This window comes from Protopterus annectens, chromosome 3.part1, assembly GCF_019279795.1.
Source record: "Protopterus annectens isolate FY-2018-M chromosome 3.part1, PAN1.0, whole genome shotgun sequence".
NCBI classification, from domain to species: Eukaryota; Metazoa; Chordata; order Ceratodontiformes; family Protopteridae; genus Protopterus; species Protopterus annectens.
Window position 1 is genome coordinate 299,285,518 of NC_056732.1, and position 26,067 is coordinate 299,311,584.

At 37.3% G+C, this 26,067-nt stretch overlaps 1 protein-coding gene across 1 annotated transcript in view; it reads left to right on the forward strand.

Moving 5' to 3' along the window:
• The window catches only part of SLC2A13 (solute carrier family 2 member 13), a 2,419,048-nt gene that overhangs the window by 929,021 nt on the left and 1,463,960 nt on the right, over nucleotides 1-26,067 (forward strand). The window lies entirely within an intron of this gene.

Sequence of the window (26,067 nt, forward strand, 5' to 3'; positions counted from 1 at the left end):
TTATTTATTTTATTTATTTTACATTTGTTGACCGAGCTAGTCCAGCTGGATAATTTCCATTTTCAGTGGAGGCCCGGGGAGAAAAGCTCCACAATTAAAACAAGGTTAAACATTTAAGCAACAATGCATACATTTTAGTGTAGTAGAAAATACAGCGAAAAAAAACAGGTAAAAAACAAATAGCCTAAGCTATATATTCATATTTTTTTTTTTTTTTAGAACAGTACAGTAATTTAGTCATTTGAAATAGCAGGGAAAGATAGTGATTTTTACGTAGGGAGGTATGGCTGAAGAGCGAAGAAGTCATTTAGTCTGGATTGGTACAGGAGCAGAGCCAGAAGTTGTTAAGATGTAATAGAAGTTGTTTTTTGAAAAGTTGAAAGGAGTCTAGTGAGGTAATGTGTGGGGGAGGTTATTCCATATTTTCCCTATGGAGTTTGAAAATAGACAGTTACCTGCTGAATTTGTAATTCTAGTTGTGGTGACTGGTATCTTTTCGCAGATCATAACTGTTTCAAGTTTTTGTAGGGAGTAAGGAGGTTACTGAGAGCTGGTGTTTTTGTTGGTTGATAAAGAATGTTATGTGTAATTAAGAGTTGTTGATAGATAAGCTTGTTAGGTAGTTCTAACCATTGTAATTGTTTTAAGTTATTACAGTGGTGAGTTCTGTACTGGGATGCTGTGGCAAAGCGGGCTATATTATGATAGGATGTAGTTAGTTTTTCAGGTTACCTTTAGAGATTGGTGTAAATAGAGGAAGCATACAGTAGGGTGGAGATAAGATGTGATTGAGCTAAGGTGGTCCATGCTTCTGGAGTAAGGAAGGGTTTTATTCTGTACAGTGAACCTATCTTTTTATTTACTGCTTTTATAGTGTTATTGATATGACAATCATAGTTAAGATTATTAACAATAGTAACACCAAGCAGTTTGGTAGTAGAGTCTGGGGAGATAAGGGAATTGTCAGCTGCAGTAATAGTAAAATGTAGTTGAGGAGATTTGTGGGTAGGTGAGAATAGTAATAGTTTTGTTTTCTTGGAGTTGAGAAGGAGACATCTTTTTGAGAACCATTGTTCAACGGTTGAAAAGGTAGATTGTGTGAGTGACTGGAGTTCAGATTGGGTGGGAGCTGTACAGATGATGGTAGAATCATCTGCATATTGTATGCAGGTAGTGTTATGGATAGATGATTGAAGATCATTAATAAAGATAGAGAATAAGAGTGGGCCTAATATTGATCCTTGAGGTACTCCTAAGGAGATAGGTAGTAGAGCAGATAGAGAATTTTTCCAGAGTACTGCTTGTTGTCGGTTTTCAAGGTAGGATGAGAACCACGTTAAGGAGGAAAAATCCAAGGCAAGTGAGTTTAGTATGTGTAGGAGAAGTTTATGGTTGACCATGTCAAGGCTTTTGACAGGTCTAGGAAAAGAGAAGCAGTTAGTTTGTTATTATTACGGTTACAGTTTATTGTGTTAGTAAAGGAAAGTAGTGCAGTGGTCGTACTATGTGAGGGTCTAAATCCATGTTGAGTGTTTGCTAGTAGGTTATTTTGAAGGAGATGGTTAAGTAGTTGTTTGTGTATACATTTTCCATGATTTTAGCTAGTGGAGATAATAGTGCTATTGGGCGGTAGTTAGAGAGGTCAGTGGATTTGCCTCCTTTATGTAAGGGTATGATGTGTGATATCTTCCAGATTGCTGGAAAATCACTTTCTTTTATGGATCTGTTTATTAGGATCGAAACAGGGTAGGCTATAGCTTTTGCTGCTACCTGAAGGAATTCAGCAGGAAGCTTATCTGCTGAGGGGGTAGTGGGTTTAAGTTTTTGTAAGAGAGATTGTATGTAGGAGGTGGGTATGGGTTGAAGTTGAAGGGAAGGAATGACGTTGTTGGTGTTACTTAAGATCAGTTGAGAAGCATCAGGGGATAAATGGCTTGCTAGTGTTTGTATGGAAGTAGTAAAGAAGCTATTGAAGTTATTGGCTATTAAAGAGGGATTATCAGGGTCTAGATTCTGTGGGTTAGGTGTTACTATTTTACCTGGGGTAAGTAGATGATTGATAGTAGACCAGAACCTTTTGGTTCTTTTTTGTGGATTGCTGAAGTTCTACATAGTAGTTCTTTTTGTCTGAAATAATAGCATTTTTGGTTTTGTTTCTCAGCTCTCTAAAGGTTTGATAGTCTGTTGGGTTTCTAGAGGAGCGCCATTTCTTCCAAGATTTATTTTTAAGCCTGATCTTTTGTTTAGTATTAGAGGTAAGCCAGGGTGCTGTTCTGGTCTTTATTCTAATGGTACGACTTGGGGCATGGTGGTTTAGGATTGTAAGGAATGCGGAGTTGAAATATTCTATGGCTTTGTTGAGAGAGAGTTGCTTTAGAGGGGTCCAATTGTATTGTGAGAGTTCTGTTTGAAATCTTTGGGGATTAAATTGTTTCTTTGAATATAGTGTTCTATGTGAGGTAGGTAAGTTTTGATGAGTTTTAGCTCTAATGACATATGTGAGGGAGTGATCGCTAAGGTCATCAGGAAGGATGCCAGTTTTGTAGCTTTGTGAGGGGAGTTTGTAAGAACCCAGTCTAAGGTGGTTTCTTTTTTGCTTGTTTTATTTATTCTAGTGGCACTATCAATTAGTTGTTTGAAATCAAAAAGGTTTAAATGGGAAGTAGGGTTAGCATTGTTACAAGATTTCCAGTCAATGTTAAAGTCTCCAAGAAGTAGTGTTTCTTGGGGGAGGTAATTTGAGAGTTGTTCAAGAAGTTGTTCTAATGTGGGGATATTATTTCCTGGAGGCAGATAAGCACAAATGATGTTTATTGATTTAGTAGTATTAATTTGAACTCTAGAGCAGATTATTTCGACATTATTGTTTTGGGTAAGAGCAAGGTCAAGAAGAGTAAGCTTCAGGTTAGATTTATATAGGATAGCTACTCCACCTCCTTTCTTGGAGGTGCGATCAAGTCTAACAATGTTATATCCAGGTGGGGTAATTTCAGTATCTTTAATAGATGGTTTTAGCCAGGTTTCTGATAAGCATAGAATGTCAAAGTTGTGTACTTCTAGTAGGGCGTGTATTTGACTAACTTTATTACAGATACTGCGTATATTTAGGTGGGCCAAGGATAGTATGTTTGTAGTTATAGTTGATGGAGGAAGGAGAGCTTTTATATGGTGACTGTGTGTTTCAGTAGTTGTAGGTTGAGGGCCTGGATTGGGGTGTATGTCACCGTCCTGAAGTAGATGGAGTAGTAGACCATAGTTTTTGGATATGTGTTTTAGAGATGTGTCAAATACTTTCTTTGATTTAGTTTTAGTAGTTTACAATGAAATAGTCTATGGTATTTGGGAAGTAGATATATGGTTTGTGATGAGGTAGGTAAATAGGATGAAGGTAGGTATGTTGTAGGTGTACTAGTATGTTTTGAGGGAAGTGAGAGAGAAATAGTTAAGGAGTGTTCATAGGAGGTTAAGAAGTAGGTAGTAATGAGAAGGAATAATAGTAAGAAAGTGATAGGTAGTTTAAGTTGTGAGTGGAGGATAGTTGTAGACATGATAAGATAGTTGTATGTGAAGTAGGGTTTCCTGATATGTTGTAGAGGGGTGTGTGGTGGGAGTAGGGGATAGAGTGGAAGGGGCTGTAATGGTATAGGACTTTAGTGAGATAGTGGTGGGTTGGTTAAAGTGGTATGTAGGTGTGACTAAGTGAAGGAAGTTACACAATCTGTGAGACTGTGAATTGGATAGGATAGCAGTAGTAGGAGGTGTGGCTTGTAGAAATATAAATGTAGGACCCCTGGGGGTGGGTGGGATATGGGGGTAGGGTGGGGAGCGCAGCGGGGCACACAAAAGAGACCAGAGGAGAGTGGAAAAAGTATCAGGGAAGGAAGGGGGAATCAAGGCAAGAGAAAGTATCCTCGGGGGAGAGGATGAGACAGAGAGGTAAAGCAGGAAAAGGATTAGTATAAGGAGGGGAGAATAAAAGTGTAAGGCAGAAGTCAGTACTAATATCCCAAATAGGGATGAGAAAAGTATAGCATCTAGTGGACAAAGTAGTAGTGCAGTAAGCAAACAAGGGAGCTACCAGGTGTGGAGCTGTACTAGAAGGGGGAGAGAGGATAGCCTATGTGGCCATCCGAGGAGACTGTGAGGGGAAATGAAGGAGTAAGGAGGGGTAGCTGCTGGCTGCTTAGCTAGTGGCAGTCTGAAAGTTTAGCAGGAACATTTAGTTAAAACGTAATATAGCATGACTAGGTAGACATACTCTCTTTTTTCTGGTGGTAGAGGGTGGTAGAAGAAGACAATGTCCTGACCGAGTCCAAGGGTGTTCTGTGGGGAACACCCTAATAGTGAAATTAGAGGATACAACCCAGGCAAAGACACAGGGTCGTGGAGGGATAGCTGTTAGAGGAGGGAGAGAGGACAAAAAGATAATGTTAGAGTACAATATTAACATACAGGGTTATAATTCAGAGTCAAAATGCAATAAAAGACAGGTTATGCAACTGGTAAGCAAAGCAACGTTACACATAGTTGATATAACTCTTTAGGATGTACATATTAATGGTGAAAAGTACATTTCAAATAAATAACTGTATAGCTAATAATATATAGAGCCTAGTGTTACAGCAAATCACCACACACACCAGAGTAATGCAGTGAACGCATTCACGTTAACATAAACAATTCAATTGAAACACTTTCCAGTCTCTTTAGGAGGTGTAGATGGTGTAAATAGCAAGTCATAACATGGAACACTATTGCGTATACAGAAATATGATATGTGAAAGCAATAGGTGTGAGGACTAGGATAGGAGCAGTCCCAATGTAAGGCAAACCTAATAACTAAACGCATTCACTCCTACGTTAGCAACAAAGTCAAGAGCAGTCACTTTAAAAGCTAGCCAAACTATCTAAAATTATTCACGTTTGCACAGCCCGTAAGTACTCATAGGTTGGGACAGCACAGCATACAAAACCAGCATTTGCGTGAGATGTAAAGGGTTCCTATACCAGCTTAAGCAGTATCGGTATCAGTATCAGAGGGGTCCCACTTATGTAGCGCTACCTGAAAGCTAAACGCATTCGCGTATAGCTGAGCAAAGATCCACGTGCTACAGAATCAATGCAGACAGTAGCGGAGTAGCATTACAAGAAAGACTATACTAAACGCATTCGCGTTAATCTGTCCACCAACAATATTATTGCAATCCTACCAATTTAGTGCCACCTTAAGGCTGAACGCATTCGTGTTTGGATTAGTAATAGTAAACACGCTGTTCTATCAGTATCAGAGGTAGATGAGTAGTCTTATATCAGAGGCTGCATCAACGCAACTCCCACCAACCTGAACACAACAGTACTAGAGCCTTTTCTATTCTTTTCTATAGCTTTTTCTATTCATATTCCTCTAAAAAATTTCCGGAACAAAATCAGTCTCAAAAGTAATATCAAAAACTCTTACCTCATGAGTTTTTACTACCAGTGAGACCATTACATTTTTCCAAATGTCATACCTGTCCATTTTAAAATGACTTCTAATTCCTCTGATTGGATTTTAACCACAATTTTACCCCATGAAACATGTTTTCTACTCTTTGGCTTTCTCTTCAACAACAAATCACCCAGAATATCACCCTACAACCCTCCCAACTATAGGGTTGTAATAAAACCTCCATTACTGTTTTGAACATTTGTTTGTGATGAAACAAACAAATTTGCATAAAACAGCTCATCAGAATCCTACAGCTCCTTAAATACTGCAGCAGTGTTCACCCCTCTGCTGTCCTTCATTTTCGATCTCCTTGAGTGCTATTCTCCCAGCTGCCACTGTGCTAAGATTGGAACAAACACTCTCCTAATGATTGGGTGAAGTTCCCTGATGCCCTGGCCAAATTTACCCTACTAGTATAAATACCATCTCAGGTCTTCCCTGAAAAAAGGCTTCTAGCTTGGTGGGATTAACCTGGTTAACAAAGGATAAATAAATAAAAATAAAAAAAATAAAAAATGCTCAGCCTTAAGTGAATTCCTTGCTTGCAACTTGTTAATGTAGATGTTTAAATCCATTTTGAAACCGTTTCAGAACTGAGAACCCTTCTGGGAACCTTTGGGTACTCTAAAGTTTACTGTAATTGTATTTGGCCCTGTGCTATCTAGCATGGTGGATAAAAAGACTAGTATATTTTATGCATTAATAAATAAATTTGTATGCAATTTCCCACACTGAGGACTTTCATATATTTCTCCAAACCTTGTGTATTACCTTCCATACTTAAATAAATGCAAACAGTTTTATAAAAACAAATAAGTTATATCTAGCTAGGTGTACATGTAGAGGATTAACACTGAAGAAGAATATCACCTGAGAAACTAGGCTTTATGAATCAGAGACAAGTATGGGATAATACACTACCATTGATGCACTAACCCACCTATGCCCTAAGGACAAATCCCGTAAATATGCTTTATCAGTGGATGCAACAAAAGCTTTTGACAGTCAATCAAAAATTCCTCTTTTTTTATACTCCATCAATTTGGATTCCCACAAGAATACATAACAATGATCAAAACACTATATAGTAAGGCAACTACAATACTTTATATTAATAAGAAAACATCTAACCCGATAAAAATTGTTGATGGCACCAGACATGAGTGCCCACTTTCCTCAAACCTGTTCAATTTCTATGTAGAAGCACTACTTCTATTAATTAGTCAAAGAACATGCCATCACCTTGTTTAAGTATCAAAAACCCAAATAAAATGCTCAGCCTTTGCAGATGACCTAAATATTTACTTTCAATACCGAATTACTGATCTTAGTAAAAATCTTAATTTTCATAGACAATTTCTTCAAGTCTCAAACTATGCTATTAATCCTAATAACTCAGTTATCTATCCACTAAAAAAAACCCTAGGCCTCAAGGAATTTTATTTTCCGGAGACTAATATAAAAGTGGAATATACTTTGAAATATTTAGGTATAATCTTTAGTCATACAACATCAGATATGATCAATAACAACATATTTAAAACTTGGACTAATATAGTCTGCAACATCAGGAAATGGGAAAAGCTTAAACTCTCTACTTTATTGAAGGCCTCAGTTGTCAAAATGAACATACTCCCTAAATATTATACCAAATGAATGCCACTTTCATGAAAATTCCAGCTACCTTCTTTAATAAAATAAAAGTTCGACTAGCAAACTTCTTATGGTACCCAAAGAATACAAGAATTAGTTACAACAAACTAATATTCCCAAAAGAAAAAGGAGGTCTAAGCCTTCTGGACTTACAACTCTACCAGGAAGTAATTAATGCTAGCTGCTTTATTCAAATAGCTAACTACGATCCATTAGGTAATGAATGGTACCCATTATGGATTAAATTATTTCACCAAAATATTATTTCATCTAAAATTAACCCGAAAATGATTCCCTTCCTAAATCAAGAAACCCTTAAGACATTAAAAATTCACCCAGTTTTAATCAATGTGTGAAATTTTCAAGAAACTACTAATATCATTAAAATTAAAAGATACGATTACTCTTCTGCAACCAATACACAACAATCCTGATATAAAACTAGCAAACTCTGTGTTAAACTTGGATAATTATCCATTAATAAAAAATCTTACAGTATGGGACTTCTACCAGTTACAAAACCTATCAATGGAAAACATCAAGAACTTTCTTAAAGCAAGCAATAAATGTAATGTGATAAAACAAATCTTATACTTAAAATAACTGAGGATATTATTGCAAATGAGCACGATACCAAGGTAGCACAACAAATTCAGAAGTTGCTTTTATACAAAAAGAAAATGCTGTCAAACACGTATAACTTAGTAACTAAAATTAAATATCAAAATACAATCCTATTTTCAAAGTAATGGGAAGAAAAATTCAGTAACTTGACAGAAAATCAGAAGGGAATTAGCCATTGGAAACACCATAAAATTGATGCCATTTAAGAAACTAATATACACTCATATCATGATCTTCAATAATGCATACCATACGCCTGTCCATCTTAACAAATTTAATCCGTCTAAGTCACCTTATTGTCCTTTTTGTCCTAATAAAGAAGCTGATATTCTACATATCTTCTGGAGCTGCAAAGAAATTTATAAATTGTGGTGCTCACTGAGATTCCTCTTAGAAGAAAACCGGCTACTCAAAAATCTACTCTATCATGGGAAACAACACTTTGTGCCCTATTAAAATTTTACATTGCTAAAAACTGGCTGGACAGATCCAAACTTGCTTGGACAGAATATAAGAACATGGCAAAAAAACATGTATTAGTTAAGAAGCTGTATACCAAAAGTCAAAAGAACCAAACATATCAGAACTACTGTAAAGCTTTAATTGATACTCTATCATGAATGGCAAGGTATGTAAAAATACATAAAGGTATTAAACACTCTCTTTAGTTAAGAGTAGTAACAGCATCAACTTAGGTGACATTTTTGTAAATATGTATATATGTGTAGTAGTTTAGATTTTTATACTTCACTAAGTTGGTGTTATGCCTCAAAATATACTCTTATTGTCTTACCATAATGTATATGTCAATTGCTTTACTATATTCATACCTCCTGACTGAATCATAATACAATCATAACTTCATGGTAATCCTCTGTTGTTAACTTTAGCTAAATTGAAATTGTTTTATTACAGTTTGTGAACACCCAGTTTAATTACTTGCTCATGTTATGCAAATTGTAACATCAACAACTTCTGTTGTACTGTATATCATTTTTGATTTCATATTATGAAAAATTTAATAAAAAAAATTTGAAAAAAAAACACTGAAGAAGGATAGGGGAGAAAGTAGGAGTCATTGCTGATAAATGAAATGAGAATTCCTCCAGGCATGTGGCAGAGACTTGGAATGTATTTCATAAATGGACAGTGACGCATAAGGAGAAGAGCTTTAAGTTCTGATGGGGGTAACTGATGGAATATATAAAACTAGAAAAAGAGAGAAGGCAAGTACTGTATCTGCTGTTTGCCAAATTTGAGTGACATGGAATATATATTTGGTAGCATTCATAAAGGCTTATTGTAAGATGTTTCAAGCTACTGCAGTATAAAGCTGCTTTATGGAAATGGAGTACACTACAGTAACCTGTGTATGCAAGTTTTATTATGGCATGTTTTGTAACATCACGTTACCTAAACTTTCTAGAAATAGATTTGTGCTAATGTATGCCAGTGTTGCACTGCAGTAAGTAATTGATAATCCCTCTCTTCTGCCCTACAGTCATCATTGGCAAGAAAATAATTACATTTTTGTGGGATAAATATTAATCTACAACGAGTGCAGTGCTTTGCTTCCAAAAATAAACAGTATGTTATGAAAAGCATAGCATTCTTATTTCTGTTTTGTAGCAAAACCTTTATGACAACCATTTAAAATGAATTAATCTTTCCCAGTACTCTTTAAAAATTGCAGCTATAAGGTCAATCTGTAAATACCCTATAAACTGTCTAGCTACTAAAAGTGCTGCTTAAGGACTAGACTGTGCAGAAGTGTAGCATTGTAATTTGATGTGTTAGTATGCATAGCATCAAATTCTGTCAAATAGAAAGGTCAAAACATGAAACTGTCCTGAACAAGAAGTATCACCGTGACATAAGCTAAAGTTTTAGATATCTGCATAAGCTCTATTCCTGCCTACAAATGTACTTTTGCAATATACTATATACTTGTTGCTGTTCGTTATATTATTTGTACCTGCACTATCTGATCTTTCAAAACATTTTACTTATCAACTGTAATTACTCAGAACATGGCTGCTGTAACCTTTTCTTATGTTTGCCAAAGTATCACAACTGTACACTTAGTAATAACCCATAAAAGGACATGTGTTTAATATGGATTTTACAATGAATAAAAATTAGTAGCCTGAGTGATAAATATTGATTAGTTTGTTACCTGCATGTGCTCATTGTAAATGGAATATTACACACTAAAATAAATCTATCTCCAAACCAAATGCTAATTATAAATCAAGCATTGTGCACTAAAATAAGCCTAGCTCCAAAATTAAGTGTAAAAAAATCACTATGGTTGTAGCAATATGGAAAAAGATATAGCTGCCTTTTTTCACATTGCTAAGCGGAGAAATGATAACAAAACATACAGCATATTTAAAGGAAAAAAAGATACACTCTTTTTTTCCTTTAAATATGCTGTATGTTTTGTTATCATACACATCAATGCTCCTATAATACAACACTGCATAAAAAATAAATTCCAAAAACTTACCATAGCATGTCATGAATAAATCAGCTTAAACAGCAGGATGCATGCAGACTACTGATTCCCTAAAAAAGTGGCAATAGATATGCTAAATAAGATGTACTGTGGAAATATTAACATGTACACAGTTCAACACATGTGCAGTAGTATATCAGTAAGCCATCCCCTGATACTGAAAGTTGTAAGAAGAAAAAAAACAGAAATTAAGAAACATAAAACAAAGGTATTCTTTTAAAAAAGTTTTTTTTTTTTTTATAAAATCAGTGTGTAATAGCAATATGAGGTTTACCCATGATTGCCTTTGTTTGGTGACAGTGGCTTCATCCCAATGAGTAATCCACACCAGCCATGAGTAAACTCAGCAAAAACTGTGACAAAACTTTGCATGATGTTTAATTTATCACACTGTAGGTGTATTTTCTGGCACAGGGTGGCACATCTCTGCAGTAATCAAGAGCACAAAACGACGACTCTGTAGTAAAAAAAAGTCCACAGTTCGACAGCTACCGAAAATCATTGTCCAAGAGCTCAGACAGTGTAATTAGCAGAATGATCTGTTTGCTTTCACAATATCTCATGATGCTTTAAGTCATTCTTTTAGTTCCTTAATGACTTGGAACATAGGTCAATGAAAGGTGAGACATTCCTTTCCTAATTAAAATGTAGTATTGATGAGCCTCAGCTGATCAAGCCTTTAGTAAGAAAATTGCTCTTTAAATGTTCTAAATTAGGGAAACTGCAGCTGCTGATCAAACTTCCTGTGCTCATTATCAAATCCTTGATATATATGTGTTAAGTTGTAGCTTCAGGTAGCATAGGATGTTTTCAGGTTTTGGAAGCATGGACCCATTTATCCCACGTTTTGCCTGCAGGGTCAGTCTTTCTGCAGTCTGTAAACAAGGAAGAAGGGCCATAGTCAGGATGTATTCACCATCAGCCATCCAACAGGTTTTCTTAATATCTTTTTGGGTCCTAGTAAGACACCCACACAACAGTGCTTACCTCATTCTCATAATTACCAACTAGCTAATTATTTGCTTATTGTATATTAAAAGTGCTTAGATGATTAAGCCTAAGTATCTTATATAAAATAACAACACAACAAGGCATCTAAAAACAGATTCATTTAAGTCTGCAAAATTAATACAGTTAAATAAGTGAACATTAACAAAAATTTAACCACCTGAAAGAATGTATGATGCCCCTACAATGGCCTAACTAAAGTATCGTGTAAAGGTAGTATTTAAGGGGCTTCTATGAGTTCTCAGAATCACTTGCATGAATTATGAAATGTAGCTGGTCCCACAGAGTTAGGGAAAATTAATCAAAAGAGACACCATTAATAGTTCCAGTCTTGCCTGTGGAAGAGCAAGCAGCCTCTCACTTGATGACCTGAGGTGTCTAGGCAAGGCTTGAGGTCTCAGCAACCCCATAAAAATGCAAGAAGCATGTTGTGAAGGGCACAGTAAGTGTAAGTCAACATGTTAATTTAACAAAGGCAATGACAAGCAGACTGTGGTGTGGAAAATATAATTTATTTAAGTGTTTGTGCTAAAAATTACATTCCAAAGAGTGAATATTAAAATCCAGACCGGTTTCGGCTGTAATTATTGTGCCTTCTTCAGTGTAGCATAACAAGTAAAAGAACAGTTCCCTCTATTTAAATATGTGACAATCAAGCCTCATGTCAATCACCTGAAATTCTTAAAGGTGCTCATTCAAACCTGGAGAAAATAGACCTCATAACTTAATAATCCATTTTTTCTCCATTCGGTTTAAAACATCATGCCAGCCTGCAGTTTTAGATCTGTTACTTTTAATCTTATCTATAATTGTAAAAACAAACCTGGCCTTGGGGTGTTTAACTGTGTGTTTATATAGGGCATTGGTAAGGCGTTTATGTTTGATATCACACAAATGTTCTGCCATCTGAAATTTTACTGCCCTGGAAGTTTGCCCTACATAAAAAGCTGAGCAGCTACATGTTGCCAAATAAATCACCCAGTTGGTTTGGCAGTTACCAAAACAAGAAATAACCACACCTGTATTACTGCTGCTGAAACTAGTTGATGTATTAATGCTGGAACAGTACATACAATGACTACATGGGAAACATCCCTTTAGGTGGTCCCCTAAAAGGGTATATTGCATCATAGGGTGTAATGAACAATGTCCCCTCTTATAATGGCTAAAGATGGATCCCAAATTCCTGCCCTTCCTATATGAATATAAACACCTACCCTGTAACATAGTATTCAACTTTTCATCTGCCAAAGAATGTTCCAATTTTGTTGTAAACTGTTTGCCAATCTAGCTGTATTATGTCCATAAGTTGTAACTAAATGTGCCACTTGATTAGTGTTAGTAACTCTAGATTGATATTCAAGTAAAGGCTCATGCTGTATCAAATCAACCATGTTTCTGGCATGTAACACTTGTCCCAACTTATAACCTCTTTGTAGGAACTGGGTGGTTAAGCCATCCCTAAATATTTGGTAAGAGCTGACATCTGAACATATCCATTTAATTCTCATATATTGAGATTTGGGGATGTTCTTACAAATATGTGGCTTATGATAACTGGTGGCACGGAGGAAAGAATTATACTGGGGATACTTACGGTAGACTTCAGATCTAAGAGTATTGTCAGATTGTTTGGTTATCAGTACATCCAAAAAAGTTATCTGGTCAGAATTGTAATTAACCGTAAAGTGAATTCCCCATTTATTATCATTAAGATAATTTACAAATTCCTGAAGATATTCAGAATCCGACCTCCATACCAACCAGCAATCATCAAGGTAACGCCTCCATATGTCCATGTCCTGTAGAAAAAGGTTATGAGAACTGTCATATATTATCTGCTCTTCAATGTAGGCCATAAATAAATCGGCATATATAGGGGCAAAAGATGCTCCCATTGCCTTACCTTTGATCTGTAAATAATAAGAGTCACGATAAAGAAAAAAATTTTTCGTCAGTACATGTTCCGCTAATCCAATTAATAAGGTGTTAAATCCAAGAGGGTAAAGCTCAGATCTATCAAACCAATATTTTAAAGCCTCAACACCGGCCCGATGAGGGATATTGGTATACAAACTTGTAACATCTAAGCTACATAATAACCAACCCGGTTCAAGCTAGGACTCAGAAATTATTTGCAAGAATTCTGTGGTGTCCTGAATTCTAGAATGTATCATCTTCAGCAAAGGTTTCAAATATTTAATCAGAAACTATGATAATATTTCAGTCAAAGAGCCATGGTCCGAAACTATTGGTCTACCTGGTGGGTTTTGGAAACTTTTGTGTATCTTTGGCAGAAAATAAATATATTGTGGAACAAGATCATGGGCAATCAAATGGTGTAGTGTTTTGTTAGAAATAATCCCCTCTTCTTCAGCCAGAGACAAAAAATCATCTGTTTCTTAAAGGTGGACACAGAGTCAAAAGGTAAACAAGTGTAATAACAAGTATTAGAAAGTTGCAGCAAGGCTTCCATGTTATATTTTACCCAATCTTGAACCACTACTGCTCCACCTTTATCTGCCATCAAAATAACCAACTTGTGGTTTGAGGCAAGTTCTTTAATACAATCAGAATGTATCTTTGAGAGATTATCTGGACCAACATGATCTTCTCTAGAATGAAAATGGATATCCTTAAGAACACTTTTCTGAAACAACATGACATTAGGATTCATGGGGGGTTGAAAAGTGGATTTATGATAGTGAAATTCATCCTGAGCATCAGTAGAATCTTTGTCCTGAAAAAATAAACGTAAATTTAGAAGTCTACAAAATGATATAATATCATTAGCAAAATCATCTTCAGGAATATAAAAACCAGGAATGAAAGAGTAAAAGAAGAAATGTTTAAAATTTTTATTTATTTATTTTTATTTTACATTTGTTGACTGGGCTAGTCTAGCTGGATATATGTCCATTTTCAGTAGAGGCCCGGGGAGAAAAGCTCCAAGCATGAACAGTGACAAAGTTAACAATATAAAAAGACATGATAAAGCAAATACAGAGGCAACATTGTTCTAAGAAAACTTAAAAATGATAAACTATAAAAACTTTAGTAAGAAATTATACTAAACAATATACTACACACACGAGAAGGAATGAGCAAGATTCAGTTAAGAGAAAAAGAAGTTATATTTTATCCTCATATTATGAAGAAAAGGGTAATAGATTTGGAGGCATAGGTTAGAGGAGTAGAAAAGGAAGGGGAAAGATATCGGTCTGGATTAGCACATGGACAAAGCCAATGAGTTTTGAAACATTCGTATTATTTATTTCTGGGCAAACGTGTAGTAGACCTTCCATATCATGTACCCTGTTTGTGTTTTCTCCCTCCCCTCTTTTTTTGTATGTCTAAAGGGATGTTATTATTCCTTTTGACTGTGGGAGAATCTGTGGTGCCCTGCATATCTGACTCAGTAGCAGAAGAAGAATCCTCAGCTGAAGTATCATTACTGGTGACAGATTTTTTTCAAAATAGAGCGTGGACGCTTTTTCCTGGGTACAAATTTAGGTGACTGCTGAAATCTGACATGCTTAGCTCATAATGATCTGATGGTTTTTGTACTGGATGGGGAACAACCAGGTGAAAAAATCTGTATTTCTAACCCAAATTATAATTCTTTAACAACACAATTTTTACAGCTTGACAAAAGTATGAAGTTTTTTTTGAAGTAATATATGGCATTTAAGGCTGTTTAAAGCAAATATGCATAAAGATATTATGCTCAGAGGTTTGAGAGTCAGGGTACAGCCCTTAGTTAACAACAGTGATGATTTACTGATGAAAGCCTGGGGGAGGCCCAACATAAAGCAACTACGAGTTTTGATGAGATCTTGGTGGCCAACTATGAGAGAACCATTGACCAAGACCTAATAGAGATTACAAAGATGGTTGATTTTATTAAACAATTTGAGAGGGGATCCCAATATTCATCTAACCTGAAAAACCTCACTCAAGAGTTAATGACACATGAGGAATTATTGAAAGAAAGGAAAAAGAACAAATTCCAAAGGGATTTAGAGGATTACACTAGTGGGGATCCCTTCTCTAAGAATACAGCTAAGCATGTCAGATTTCAGCAGTCACCCAAATTTGTACCCAGGAAAAAGCATCCATGCTCTGTTTTGAAAAAAATCTGTCACCAGTAATGATACTTCAGCTGAGGATTCTTCTTCTGCTATTGAGTCAGATATGCAGGGCACCACAAATTCTCCCACAGCCAAAAGGAGTAATAACATCCCTTTAGACATACAAAAAAGAGGGGACGGAGAAAACACAAACTGGGTACACGATATGGATGGTCTACTACGCATGTTTGCTAAGAAATAAATAATGCAAATGTTTTAAGCATTTCTTCTTTTACTCTATCACCTATGCATATTGATGTACTCAGTAAAAGATTAACATTCATTCCTGGTTTTTATGTTCCTGAAGATGATTTTGCTAATGATATTATATAATTTTGTAGTCTTCTAAATTTACGTTTATTTTTTCAGGACAAAGATTCTACTGATGTTCAGGATGAATTTCACTGTCATAAATCCATTTTTCAACCCCCCCCATGAATTCTAATGTCATATTGTTTCAGAAAAGTGTCCTTAAGGATATCCATTTTCACTCTAGAGAAGATCATGTTGGTCCAGATAATCTCTCAAAGATACATTCTGATTCTGATTGTATTAAAGAACTTGCCTCAAACCACGAGTTGGTTATTTTGACGGCAGATAAAGGTTCAGTAGTGGTTCAAGATTGGGTAAAATATAACATGGAAGCCTTGCGGCAACTTTCTAATGCTTGTTATTACACTTGTTTACCTTTTGACCCTACGCCCACCTTTAAGAAACAGATGAGTTTTTGTCTCTGGCTGAAGAAGAGGGGATTATTTCTAACAAAACACTACACCATTTAACTGCTCATGATCTTGTTCCACAATATATTTATTTTCTGCCAAAGATGCACAAAAATTTACAAAACCCACCAGGTAGACCAATAGTTTCGGGCCGTGGCTCTTTGACTGAACCATTATCACAGTTTTTGACTAAATATTTGAAACCTTCGCTGAAGATGATATGTTCTAGAATTCAGGACACCACTGAATTCTTGCAAATTATTTCCGAGTCCCAGCTTGAACCAGGTGTAAGAACATCCCCAAATGTCAATACATGAGAATTAAATGTATATGTTCAGATGACAGCTCTTGCCAAATATTTAGGGATGACTTAACCACCCGGTTCCTACAAAGAGGTTATAGGTTGGGACAAGTGTTACATGCCAGAAACATGGTTGATTTGATACAGCGTGAGCCTTTACTTGAATATCAATCTAGAGTTAATAACACTAATCAAGTGACACGTTTAGTTGCAACTTATGGACGTAATGCATCTAGTTTGGTAAACAGTGTACAACAAAACTGGAACATTCTTTTGGCAGATGACAAGTTGAATACTATGTTACAGGATAGATGTTTATTTTCATATAGGATGGGCAGGAATTTGGGATCCATCTTTAGCCATTATAAGAGGGGACATTGTCCATTACGCCCAATGATACAATCTACCCTTTTAGGGGACCACGTAAAGGGATGTTTCCCATGTGGTCATTGTATGTACTGTTCCAGCATTAATAAATCAACTAGTTTCAGCAGTAGTAATACAGGCGTGGTCTATACTATTTTTTGTTTTGGTAACTGCCAAACCAACTGGGTGATTTATTTGGCAACATGTAGCTGCTCGGCTTTTTATGTAGAGCAAACTTCCAGGGCAGTAAAATTTCAGATAGCAGAACATTTGTGTGATATCAGACATAAATGCCTCACCAATGCCCTATATAAACACACAATTAAACACCCCAAGACCAATTTTTTTTTACAATTATAGATAAGATCAAAGGTAACAGATCTAAAACTGCAGGCTGACATGATGTTTTGAACCGAATGGAGAAAAAAAATGGATTATTAAGTTAGAAGGTCTATTTTCTCCAGATTTGAATGAGCACCTTTAAGAATTTCAGGTGATTGACATGAGGCTTGATTGCCACATATTTAAATAGAGGGAATTGTTCTTTTATTTGTTATGCTACACTAAAGAAGGCATAATAATTACAGCCAAAACCAGTCTGGATTTGAATATTCACTCTTTGGAATGTGCTATTTAGCACAAACACTTAAATAAATTATAATATTTTCCACACCATCGTCTGCTCATCATTGCCTTTCTTAAATATGAATTTTGGGACCTGGCAGCTGCCTTACTTGCAGGGGCTTTTTGCTTTCAACATTTTAATAACATATCTAACAGCAAATGGAAGCTAAAGCAAATCCTGGTGTTATATGAGTAGTCCAAAAAATACTAGTCAGGAATCTCACCATGGAATCTGCTCCTGTCGCTGCTGCGCAAGGCCACTATCTGTAACCCTAAGGTAAAGGGCAGAGGTAACCAGTGCATTTACCACCATTGCTGAGTCCAGTGGTGGTATAAGATGCTTGACACAGGAAATATGCTTCAAATAGAAGTAAGAGTGCCTAACAACAGTTTGCACCTGTTCCTTAAGAGTCACACTTTTGACCTTATCACCCCTTAAGTTATTAATGGGGAAGCAAGGGAAGATGAAAAGCCTAGATTGGCACATATCAGCATGGCCCCAGTTTTTGTTGGTTGAGCTTAATATGATTAAAAATCAACCAGTGAACAGTTAAAACCCAAGCAGTTCTCAAGAATTGTAGAGTAAGGGATGAGATCCTGAGAAAGAGAGGTACAGCCGAATGTCATCAGCATGTGACTGATTCCATATAATGACCTCCCTTAGTGGCAACATGTATATATTGTGAACAAAAGGGGAACTAAGATAGAATCCTAGGGCACTTTGCAATCTAGATGGATTATATTGGAAAAATTATCTTTAAACTTCTCTGTCTCTAGAAGTGATGTGAGAAATATGATGTAAACCTCTGAGTCACAAGAAACAGCTGGAATGCTGCAAGTAATTATTAGGGATCCCATGCTCCACAGTATCAAAAGCCAGTGAGAGAGAGAGATCAGGTGAAATCAAGACCAAATGCAGATGTTGATCCCTCATCATATGGAGGTTACTGCTCCTTCTGAAACAGGATAGCCTCTGTATTCAGTACTGTACTTAGACCTACAACTTGACTGACCCAAATGTACGAAGACATGAGAAGTGAAAATGAAATATATGTGTGTGTGTAAACTACTTTCCCAGTAAGCTTCCCAGATAGCTGAGATAACTATTTTTTTTGAAAGCTGGGGCAGTCATTGATTCCTTTAATGATGTTGGGAACACCCCAGATAAGGAAGATCTCTCAGTCTGGAAAATAACTGGACCCTGCATCGCAAACAAGATAAAATCAGCATTATAGAGCACATGTGCAATTCATAATGTGTAGGTTGCACAGAAGAAACTGTCATCATAACCTCATCATAGTCTACATCATTGAACTCGCCTCTACAAAAATCAGGATGATCCATGCAGGAATCATTGACAAATGCAGTGGGTGAACCTATGATGAGGGACTGGTTATCTTAGAAACCTTATCCTGCAAAGAACTGTGCAACTTCCCCACAGTAATCCAAGGTAAATGCTGTATAAACAGCAGACAGACTAAATTCACAACCTCCCAACCACCAGGAAGAGTGCAGCTGAACGAATGTGGCAGAAATGCATGTGGAGTCAAAATATGCCTTCTTAAATGAAATCACTGTCTAAATGGAATTTTGCTGATACAGACTAGCCTTATCTCCAGGAAGGAGAATCCTCTACCATTTTTGCCGCATGCTCCTTCCAAGCTTGCGCAACTTGTATAGCTCATCATCAAACAATGTCTTCTTCTGTGATGCAGGCCTGTGATGCACTTAAGATGAGGCAGTGGTATCCAGAATGCCCAAAATGGCTCAATTATTAGCCACCACAAAAGAATATGGATCCTCAGCAGTGACCCTCTCAGGGAGCTGGTTCAGAAAAGAGACATGGTCAGTAAACTAACCCTCCTCAGATCATGACAGGTGACCATCTCAGAATTTGAAGGTGTCAATTTTGGAAGGCTGAGATTAAATTGTACCAGGTAATTGTCTGTTCACTAGACTTGTTCCACCACCAGGTCTCTGATTTCAAGGCCAAGCTGGAATATCCATTCCAGTGAGTGAACAAATTTGTGGGTGTCAGTAGAAACAAGCTAATTGAAACCATAGCTCTGCAAAAGACCTAGAAGATCCAAGGCAAATTCACTGATCTAATCTTTGACCCAAGCATTGAATTCCATCAGCAGACTATAGAGCCTCTACAGATGAGCATATCACCTCTTCAGCAACTTTTTTGAAGCATTGGTTTTCGTTCACAGGAACTTGACTACCTGTTCTTCCCATCTCTTGTTTTCTAAATCTTTGAGGTTCCTGAGAGTATTATGGTTATTCTAAACATGGTAAAAAGCCATGATTAAAGCCATCAATGGCTGGTATCTTGTTCAAAGTAGATGGATATTTTGCACCAGATTCCAAGAGACTTGCTCTCAGTATACACGACTTACTCCAAAAGACTTGCTCTTGGTATAACTGACTTATTTATGTATAAAGCAGACTTGTACTGCACAACAGATTCCAAAAGATGTGTTACTGGTGTAATGACATACTCCAGTGTATTAAATAGTGCAGTACAGTACATTACCCTTATTTTGTTATACCTTGGTATAACTTTACCAGACGTAGGTATTATTACTATTATATTGTCCTACATTTGAGATTGCAGCTTTGTGCTTTTCTTGTCTAACATTTGAGCACTCAGTATGAGGAATGACAGGCATGGCTGTTATTAAGCATTTTATATTTTTATAATTTATGTGCTGTGAGTAAAGTAACTACATCTGCTGTGTGGTTCCCTCTCTCTGTGATTAGTTGATTATAATCTGTAGAAGTGAGAAAAGATTATTTAAAGAAAAGATAAGTGACAAATGTAACCATGGTATAACTTATTAATACTTCCTTGTCCCTTGTATTATCTGTGGAGAAAATGACTGAATCTCTCTTTCCATTTTGTACACCTACAAAACTGACTGCAATGAGGAATTGGGTGAAAAGAGAAAAAGACGTTACATATTCACCATAACATTCCATCTGTGTTGTCCATTTTCATTCTTCCTCAACTGCTCTGCTCAGATCCAATCCTTGGGTCTGACTCAGCTGTTACTAAAGCTTGTGCTAACCAAGAAGCTCTTGAGCCTGATCCTTAGCCGTAATGCACCAGACCTAATCTACCTCAGGTCTTCTTTGCTGAATTTACCAAAAAGGGAACAATTAACATGCATAACTCTAGGAAACATAACATTGCACGTCTTCCATAAAAGAAGAAACTGTATCTGAAGCTCAGTGTAATGGACAGTGATGTCTCTCTTAAGAACTCACTCAACCAGAAATTTGTGAACAGAAGGGATGGGGGCTGGTGAGCATGAAGCTGAGGAAGAATGAAAATGGACAACACAGATCGAATGTTATGGTGAGTACATAACATCTTTATCTCATGTTGTCAATTTTCATTCTATCGTCAACTGTTGGGACACAGTGTCCAGCTGCCTGCATTCCTGGGTGGAGTGAGTACAGTTGCACCAAATGATGCTGTACCCCTGGAGACCACATCCAGTTTGTAATGAGTAACAGTAGTATGGGAAGTAGCCCAAGTTGCTGCACGTATATCATCCATTTAAGGTCTAGATAGAAAGACTGAAGAAGTTGCCATGGATCTAGTTGAATGAGCATGTACTGGTTTTGGCAAGGTAACACCCAATTTGTTATATATAAAGGAAATACAATCAGTTAGCCATCTGGCTAAAGTTGCTTTTGCTGCTGGTTTTCCCAAGTTCAGTTCTACAAAGGAAATTGGCCTGGTTTTCTGATCTCTTTTGTTCTATGCAGGTAAAAATGTAATTCCTTGTGAGCATCCAATACATGTGCCATGTATTCACCCTTGTTTGCAAAATTAGGAAAGAATACTGGTAAATGAATGGATTAATTGATATTAGATTCTAACACCACCTTGGAAAAGAAGGAGGCATTTGTTTGTAACCTCACTCTATCCTTGTGAAAGATCAAGTATGGAGGTTTTGCAGACAAAGCTAGAAATTTGTCTAGCAGAGATCATTGCTACTAGAAGAAGAATTTTCCAGTAAAGATACTTAAGCTCTTAGCTGCTGGTTCAAAGGGAAACATATCAAAGCCTGCAGTACCAAACTGAGATCTAATGGGGAGGGTTCTTAAACAGGGGTCTCAAAAGAAGAGTGCCTCACAAGAATGTTTTGCACAATTTATGAGTGGCTACTGAAGAACTTCCAACCCAATGTGAAAATTTGATATTTCTAACTGAACATTAATAGGAACTAGTTCCTTCTTTACAAAGTAAAGGTAAATATTCGAGTATGTTATGTATTGGAGCTGAAAAGGGGTTAACATGATTTAGTTGTGCCCAGTAAACAAATCTTTTCCATTTGCTTGTATAGTGTTTTTGTGTTGAAGGTTTATGGGAAGATAAAAGTATGTTGGACAGGGGAAGAGAGCATTGGTTGTCTGGCTACTAGTGGAATTGGAAAAACCAGGCCATCAGCATGAGGTTTGAAATGTCTTGATGGATCATGCCCATTGGGTGAGACAGCAGGTCTGGAATCATATCCAGAATCTACAGTTGGTGAAGTAAGTGAGGTCAATGGAAGGGAAACCAAACTTGCCGAGGCCAGTATGGTGCAATGAGGATGACTTTGCTGTTCAGCCTGGCATCTTTCTGCAGAAATTTTGGGATTAATGGGATTAGTGGGTAGGCATAAATAGACCAGGGGCCAATCGTGAAGTAGAGCATCCCTCAGTGATTCACCCTGTGGGGGGATTAGTGCAAAATAGCTGCTGCATTTGTTGTTTAGGGGGGAGAAGCAAAAGGATATCAGCAAGGCTGGCCCCATTGATAAAAAAATCATTCCTGTCACTTTCTTATTGAGAGACCATGCGTGAGGTAGACGAATGTACCTGTTCAGTTTGTCTGCTATCACATTAAACTTACCTGGAATGTGTAATGTGTGTTGCTGTGAGAAAGCAGTTGGATGAGATCATCCAATTCTACACTCTGTTTCTAGACACAAGGGTATAATCTTGTCCCCTCCTTGTTTGTTGATGTACCAAACTACTGACATGTTGTCCATTTGAATTGCAATTGTCACTGGAGGGAGACTATCCTGACCCAAATTTGTCCATTAACAGACTTAGAAAGAAAAAAGTCATAGACATTCAGAACTGCCATATAGCTGAAACACCTGATGTTCTTAAAGGGTCATTTGCATATATCCAGTGTTGCCTCTAATACAAGACATTTAAGGAATCACACAGTGAAAACTCTAGCCTTGTTAGATTTTTCTTTTGGTTTTCACTGATTGGTTTTCTGTGTGACCTTTTTACTCACTGTTTTATCCTGCCCATGCATGGATATTGTGTCTTTAACCTTGGGGCCAAATAAAGAATTTCTATCAATGGGAGCATTGATGAAGGAATACTTGAAGGGCTCTGCAAAAATCACACAGGTGCATCCAGGCATGCCTCCTACTGGAAATGCCTAAACCCACCACGGTGAGGTACCCTCAGCTGGATGTGAAATGAGCCTCATGGATGAATTTGAAATAGATTTAGGGTAGCCAACTGTTAGGCAATTGAGCTCTCTGCTTCAGAATTAATGGGCCCAGAGAGGGATTTGGCAAGTTCTTTAATCAAATCCCTCTGGAATCTAGTGAAGTGTGCCAAATAATTCAGCAACCAACGTGCAAAAGTCACTGAAGCATATACACACTTCCTGAATCTGTTCAGCACCCTAGACTCCCTATTAGTGGGGTGAACCGAGGAACTTTACTATGCAGGTTCCTTTTTTTGTGGCCATTGCTGTGACCTGACCATGGCATCAATAGGTATTCCCTTGCTCCAAAATTCCCGCTCCTTGGGTGGTGCCAGGATCCTGTCTTGTCTATTCAGGATCGGCTCAACAGAATCAGGTTCCTTCCATATCTGTCAAGATGGAGTCACCCTGGAGTTTGATGGACCAGTGCCAAAGGCTTCCAGGAATACTGATTCCTCTTGGGAAGGGTTGTCTGTAGACCAGCCACCCCTTTGCATGAGGATATCTAGTATGTCTCCAAAGAAAACGTCATCAGGTGGTGATCTTGGGGACCCTTCCCCTCATCTAAATCAGTTTCCTCCATGACAGACTCTTGAGGAGAGTCTTAAGTGCCTTGTTTTGCACTCTCTCTTCCTAGGGACTTCTTTGACAGGATGTTCTGGAGAAGTATTGGAAGATATCAGTATACTCTGCTGGGTATCCTGGAGACTTTGGGCTGCTTGTCCTGTGGTGCAGGAAGTTGAAGCTCAGGATGCAAAGTCAACTGGGTTTGGGAAATAGGAGCAGAGGAGGTTGGATATGTACTTTCTCTTGGAGCAGAAAAAACTTTCTCCACTACCTTGAAAGCAGAATGCCTCAGAGAGAAAGAGACAGACGAGTCAGAGAAAATATCCTTCCGGACCATTGGCTCCTTCCAATCCAAAGGCAAACCACTTGAGGTAGGGTTCGAGTTGAGCTATCCTGGACTTGGTCTGTTAGGGGCAGAGACAGCTCCTACAACCTTGGAGTTGACTCCAACACCCTGGATCTGGTATCGAGGCTATGGATCCAAGAGTCAACTAGCTCTGACATGCTCATAGCCAGTCCACTCAGAGACAGAACCTGTGTAGAAGACACAATGATCTTTGAATCCAATACAGATGGATCTGGGATTCTTAGATTCAAGTCCAACTGATCCAAAACCAAAGGTCAGATCACAGAAGGAGACAAAATAGGAGGGGTAGTACTCATGAAGGCCTGAAGGCCTCCGGACCTAATGAGGTAGGAGCCAGGAGAACTCCCATTTGAATTTCCATCGAGAGGAATTTTCTCATCATCCTGTCCACATCTACTTTGGTCAGGCTTCTGCAGGAATGAGAAGAAAAAGCTATTGATGAAGCCTTAGAATGATGACACCTGGGAGACCTTTCTAGAAGGGAGATGGGAGACAAGAGGACACCGGATTCAGGCTTGGAGGAGATATGATCTGTTGTGACCTATCTGTATGTTTCTTCAGATCTGAGGGGGTCGATCCAAGGTAGTTGGACCGGACAATTTTGTCTTTTGATCCAAATAGGTTGGATCCAAAGGTCTTGAAATCTTAAGAGGTGGTTCCAAACCCAGAGTCGAGGAACTTGTAGGGTCTGGAGAATGCATTTTTGCCTCTTTTTGTCATGTTTTTTAGGAGTTTGAACCCCAGATCTGTATCTGAGGATTTTGAATGGGAGTAATATTCTCAAAATTAGCTTATTTCTTCTATCAGTAAGGGGTCTAGGGTTGAATACCTTACAAATGTCACAGGCAGAATCCAAGTTGGCTGGGCCTAAACAATAAACATTCAAAGCATGTGCATTAGGTAGTGGAATTTTATGACCACAAGCCATACATTTTTTGAAAACAGGAGCATTTTTCAACCATATTGTTTCTACAAGAATGAAGAAAAAAAGGATTTTTTTTAAATTTTGTGTATAGAGAAAGATAAAGGGAAAGTATTACCGGCACTTGTAAATGATAATACACCAATAAAACTATAAGAGAGAGAAAAAAAAAGAAAGGGAAATTCCCAACTGTGGTACTGTAGAATTACACTAAAAAGTGTAGAAAACACAAGGGAGGATACTTAGAAAATTCTACTATGAAATAGGTAAATAGATAAACAAAGACATTTCTACAAAAAACCTACTACTGCTTGAGAACTGACAGTGACGATGTCCTTACATGAAGGTGGCAAATCGGATCCGAGGCAAAGGTCGGATCTGAACCCATTAGTTGAGAAATGAATGAAAATGACAACATCAGATCTTGGCTTGCAGTCCTATTTGTGGCACTGATTGTCACCCAGAAGACTAGGCTTTGAGTAGTTTTCCCAAGCACTGCTGAAGCTAGTTGGGGGGTGGGGGGGTGGGTAAGCACCTCTAGAATATTTCTACGTGTTCCATCATGTCTCACTGTGCTATGATATACTGTCATAAAAAATCTGGAGCTAGCATGGAGGGCCATCATTTTTAATTGCGTAAGATGGATAGCTTGCATCATCACTGCTGATAGCTTCTGTCAAGCATGAAAGTTATGATGTATACATTTACTGAGAAACAATGTCCTGGCATCTTACAATCTTGTATATCATTTACTAAACACAGCTGCTATCACAATCTACTTTTATGATGAGTATTTCAAATCAATTCTTTATTGCTATTTGTGACTGAGAAATAAGCCATTAAATTGTGATGCAAACTCAGTAAGTCATGACATCTGCCAAGAGGAATGTTGTATATAAGGAACACATTTCTGGAGTCTGTTGAATAGTTGTGCAGCTACTTACCTGCTCAGTTTTGAATGCAAATGTATTAATTACCTTTCAGCCCTAATTAATCTAGCAAAGCAATTTCGCACACTGTATGGTATGCTTTTGTATATGCAGTTATCGTATTATAGAATTCTTTCAATGTCAAAGTATGTGATGTTAAAAACTCCAAAGATTTTGTTACCAATATGTAATGTACAAGGCTGAAAAACAATGTTCATTTTATCTTGGTAAGATTGCAGTGTCAAAATGCAATTGCTGTAGGCTAGAAAATTAACTTTATAATAACAAAGGCACTGCTTGTTAGTGACAAATGATTTAGGGAGTTTATTACATTCAGAT